Source organism: Primulina huaijiensis, chromosome 3, assembly GCF_012295235.1.
Source record: "Primulina huaijiensis isolate GDHJ02 chromosome 3, ASM1229523v2, whole genome shotgun sequence".
Classification (NCBI taxonomy): Eukaryota; Viridiplantae; Streptophyta; class Magnoliopsida; order Lamiales; family Gesneriaceae; genus Primulina; species Primulina huaijiensis.
Window position 1 is genome coordinate 6533845 of NC_133308.1, and position 5936 is coordinate 6539780.

Genomic DNA, 5936 nt, shown 5'->3' on the forward strand with positions numbered 1-5936 from the left:
ATGCTAATTAGACTAAGAGAACAAAAAAATTATAAAGTGAGCTGGAATAATAATAATTTTGTTGCTTATACATGTTTTGTTTCGTGCATGGAAAGAAGAATTGGCTTTGGTATAAACGGCTCAATCATTTAAATTTTAAATTTATTGTCAATCTAAGAACTGGATTTTGCATAAATGGCTTAAACATTTAAATTTTAAATCTATTGTCAATCTAAGTAAGCAAAAGCTTGTCTTAGGGTTACCTAATATTGATTTTGTCAAAGATAAAGTATGTTCAGCATGTCAGTTAGGTACACATGTCATATCAACCTTCAAGAACAAAGGTAGTACCTCAACGGCTCGATGCCTTGAACTTCTACACATGAATTTATTTGGTCCTATAGCCATTATGAGTCTAGGGGGAAATAAGTACATCCAAGTGATTGTTGATGAATTTTCAAAGTTTACATGAGCGATCTTCCTGAGTTCTTAAGATCAGACCACTGCCCTGCTAATCAAGATTTTAAGAAGATTGCAGACTGAAAGAACCGTTGTGATGGATAGGATCTGAAGTGACAGAGGCACTGAATTTACCAACAGACTCCTATCAACCTATCTAGAAGATAATGACATCAAGCATGAGCTTTCAACCGTAATATAACCTCAACAAAATGGTGTTGCCGAGAGAAGAAATAGAATACTCAAAGAAGCGGTTCCAACCATGCTAACATAATCTTATATCTCACAAAGTTTATGGGCAGAAGTTGTCAACGTTGAATGCTATACATAAAATAGATAAATAATTAACAAAAATCATGGATAAACTCTCTATGATATTTGGACAAGAAAACAGCCAAAATATCATATTTTCGCATATTTGGTTGCAATAGTTTCATTTATAACAATGGTAAAATACATCCAACTGTTTTTGATGATAAATCTGACACTGGTGTGTTCCTATGATATTCCTCGATTAGAAAAGCTTACAGAGTTTAGAAATATAGAAATCTAACCACTGAAGAATCTGTGCATGTGGTTTTTTATGAATCTTTTATCTGTCATGATAATAATAGTAGCAATATCCATGATTTAAGTAATAAATTAGATTATACTAATCTTGATTCTAACAGTAATGATAGGATCGATTAACGTATCAAGAGTGTTTAGAAGGGGGGTTGAATAAACACTCACAATTAAAATTTATTTTTTTCGAATTTTGAATTCAGTTTGGTGACAAACTGATTCTTGGAATCTTGTCTGTCGATGACAATCAGTTAAACTAAGAGTAGTTGCGGAAAAAAACTGATTGAAAGATAGAATACAAAACTGAAATAAAGTACGCAAGGATTCTTTCTGGATGTTCGAAGAATTCAATCACTCCTACGTCACCCCTTCTATCTCAAGGATAGGATTTCCACTAAAAGACTTTGATCGAATACAAGACTTGTACTGACCCACTTCAGTTTGGACTTAACACACCCAAAACTGAAACTCTTACCATACAACAGCTTTTATCAGTTCGTGACTAATCTTAGCACAACTGATATATTCTTGATTGAATTACAAGGTGCTAACACGCTCAAAGTGTAGCTTTAGATGCTACTGATATATCTTATATACGTGAGCTGTGAATTGTGATTATAGCAGCGTAACAGCAAGCTTCAATAATGCGTTGATTGTCTGTCCTCAACTGCTTTGTTCACTTATTTATATACTTCCTTTCCAACGGTAGCTTGAGATAAATTTGAATATTTGTATCCGTTGATTTTTACTTGATTATTCCTTGGATATTGTTTCCTTCATTTATTTAGATGCGGCGTCTTAACTGCTTTCGCCGAAATGTGTTGTTCTAAGCTTTATTGATTTAAGTGCGGCGTTGCAATCTTCTATGTCTCTTTGTCGGTTGATCGTTCTTTCTCGAGACATGTTTAGTTGAAGGAAGCATACGGCTGAATGTATCAACTGAGCGATTTCCAACTGATCAGTTGATTTTCTTCGAAAGTTCAGTTCAGCTGGGTTCGGTTGCCTTAGATAATATGCGCGAACGGCTGAATATATCAACTGATCGGTTTTCAACTGATCAGTTGGTTTTCTTTGAAAGTTCAGTTCAGTTGGGTTCGGTTGCATTAGATAATATGCACGATACTCTTTAGTTAGGCAAGCTGTATGGATCGAATATTTGATCAGTTAGTTCCAATAAGTAATCGGTTTGTCAAACATCCGAAATTAAGTTTCCAACAATTTCCCCCTTTTTTGTGTTTGACAAAACTGAGCAACTAATAACTGATCAATGAAGCTTATATGAGCTTCAAGTTCGTTGTAGATAAAATAATCAACTGTTGTGTACAGATTCGTACAATGAAAGAATGAAATAATAAGAATGAAATAATCTGTAGCTACATTGTATCAAATCTATTGAGCTGATCTCCATTGAACTGCTGATCTGATGATCTATTCCCCCTTTTTGTCAAACGCCTCCATTCTGACAGATAATCTCTTAACATCGGTTGAAAGAATCTTGACAGAAGTGGCTACGTCTGCGACTGCATTGAGCACAGTGGTTTGCATGAAGTCTATCTTTCTTGATACGAGTGTCTCCACCGCATCAACTCTTTTGCTGATAGTGTCTTGAGTCGCTGAGAGACTTTCTGCTATACCTCTATTCTTTTTTATTTCAGCAATTGCAAAGGAAAGAGAGGTCACGGTAGCTTGAACTGCCTTCAGTTTCTCTGAGTTAAATACTTCTGCATGTTCCAGTTTCAGAGAATGGGCGAGTTGAGTATGCTGAATGTTAGAGATGGCAGAGAGAATTTTATGCATATTATTCTGAATATCTTGAATTTCTTCAAGAACTAATTCAAGATCATTAGATGAATGAGGTGGTGAATGTCCAGAAGTTCCAGGTGCTTGTCCTTCGGAGACTGGATCAAAGACCACTAAGGTCCTGTCAGTTATAACTGTCTCTGCAATGGTCTGTTCTGGAACAATTTTTTCAGCAACTCCAATTTGATCTGGGGGAGGAGAAGATAGATCCTGAGTAGCAACTGAATTGTCCGGCTGAATAGGCAAATTTGTGGTATCTTCAGTCGGAGCATCAAGAACTGGTGCTTCTGCTGGAGATTCAGCTGAAACGAGGACTGGCTCATCAGTTGGAATATTTTCAGAATGTAGCAACTGAGCCTCCACATTTTCAGTAGTTTCTTGACCAGGTGACTGAGCTGGCACATCAGTAGGCTGAACAAGCTCTTCAGGTAAGACGGGATCCTCTAGAACTGCTCGATCAGTTGAGTGATCAACTGAGACAGAAACAAGTTCCTCTGTTTGAGATTCTTGAATCACTGACTGAATAATTTCATCAATATTGGCGAGTGTCAGGTCAGCTTCTGAGTACATTTGAGGATCAGCAGCAGTAGGTTGAGGCACATTCTGAACTGGCTCATCAGTTGTAGCAGCTTGTTCAGGAGATGGTTCACGGTGCCGAGAAGGTGAATCAGCTTCTTCATCTTCTGAAGTGCCTTCATGAATAACAAGCTCCTGATCCGTCTCCCAAAATTTTATTTGGGATTGCAGAGTTAATAGATCAGTTTCTAGCTGAGTGATCACAGCTCGATCATTGTATGCAGTTGGACTTGTGGGAATATAGTTGACTTTCAATTTTTCGATCAGTTGGTCCAACTTTTTAGCTCGGACTTGATCAAAGAAGTAGTTCTTGCGCTCCAAGGCCTGAGTTATTGTTGCAGCTTTGACCACTCTTAGAACAGTTGTCTCCAATTTGATAAATGTATTCAGCTTGGACTTCTTCTTCAGCTGCTTGGCAAAAGTATGTGTTCTAAACTTCATCCAAGCTTCAAAAATGTTCATTTTTTATGCAGCAAAGGCATTTACCTGTTCCCATATGAGGTCAATATGAGTTTGAATAGCATTTGAGGGCCTTGGTTCTTTGATCATCTTGCCCTTTCCTTTCTCATCAGTAAGAATATGTGGAATGTTTAGTCCAGAGTGAGTGGAGTCCACTTTTTCCTGAATAACAATTCCCTTAGGTCGAGCAGGAGCAGGAATTGAGGGTCGTTTGATTTGAGTCAAGGGGGCTGAAGCTTTTGCTGATTTTTTCTCCTTATCAGCAGGAATTGCTGTCAAGGGAACAGCCTGAATAGGCTGTTGAGTATCTGATGCCTTTGGTTTCTCAGGAACAGCTGTCAGCGAAGCCATNTGATCACTCAGCTAGAAACTGATCTATTAACTCTGCAATCCCAAATAAAATTTTTNCTCTTGGTAGATTTCAGTTGGGCCTGAGACCTAGCCTTTTTAACTGATTTGGGAGCAGCCTGCTGCGTCCCAATCTCTTTCTTGATCTTCACGAATTGATCAAGAGACAGTTCCAGTTTGGTTTTTGGTGGCAATATGTTGTTCTCAGAGAATACCTTAAACTTGGATAGCTTTTCGGCATTGTCAGCCACTAAACCTTTTGTTTTCAGTAGATAACTGAGTTGAACTGCATAACCTCTGGACTGCTTGGTAGATTGAAGCATATTTCGCAAAATACTGAAAATAATATGCCTCCAGTTCATTTTCTTTTCTGCCATTATCACGGTCATGGCTTGGAATTTTTCAAGAGGAAGGGCTGCAAATGAGCCAGCCTTAGCCAGAATGCGCTTGGCAACAATATCAGCCAGCAATTGAATTTCTGGCTTTAGTTCTTTCTTTGGATCGTAGACTTTGATTTTCCGTCCATCAGCAGATAACAGAGATTGCATTTCTTCAATATCAGCAGTTCGTACCTCAGAGAAGCTGATAATTCCTTCAGTTGGTAGAGAGAAAATTTCCCCGAAGCTTTCTTCAGATATGATCATTAGCTGATTATTGATAGTAATAGAGATATTTCCATCAATAGTAACAAAACCTTTTGTATAGAAATCATCGATTTCCTTTGGATAGATGGTTTGTGAAGATTGCCCTAGAAACGTCTTCAGCCCAACTGATTCTAGTTTCAAAAAAACATTCTTCACTTCAACCTCAGTTACTGATAAAACTGAATCGAAATCAATGGTCATAGCATTTAGAACGTGCGCGGGGATTTGGTTTGCCAGTTGAACTGAATGATTTCCTGCGAAAGAGAATGCTTGATTTTGTTTTTGCTCTGAGAAATTTGGATAAGAGTAAAGAAGAAGAACTAAAATGGGGCGGGTAAAGTACTTATGTTCGTGACTGTTCGAATTATAGGACACTTGTCAGTCCCAAAAATTTGAATAAAAATATGTGTACGTGTGCTATAAGTGTGTGTGCAAAAAGTGAATGGTTTTAAAATAGGCCACGTTATGAAACTGCAGTCACGTCAGTTGATTTGGAATATAATAAGTTTTTTAATTTGTTAACTTATGTGAGAAGTTTTGTAAAACAACCAACTGAACGATCAGTTGTGAAACTGATCCGTTTCAGTTGAGAATTTACAAACAATTGTCTTCTCAGTTAACCTCTTAAAAACTAATATTCCCCCTTAATGGGTGCTCAAAATAATTAAAAATGACGATAAAAATAAATTTAAAGCTTAAGAAATTTATTGTTTGCTGGAACGTGCACGGCCCTTCAGCTTCCATAACTCTCGGCTATAAATAGAAGTAACACAGTTAGTTTCAGTCATATTAGTGAAATATTTAAGATAAAAGAAATGGCTGGTGCGAGTAGCTCGAGTGCGTCGCCGTTTTCTCTGGAGGCCAGGAAGACTGAGATAGAAGATGAAGTCTTCTATGAGAATCTTCAGTACTGGGAGAAGTCACAAGAACTTGAGTTCTTGTATAACACTGGAGAGGCTACCACTCCTAAATGGGTGGCAGAGCTGAGGAAGGTGAGCACTTGCACATAGCTGAGTGGATTGACGTCTTTAAAGATGGTCATATTCATCAGCTGATGCTCCGGAAGGAATTGAAAATCATGAGGCGCATAGCTTATTCACACAGCTT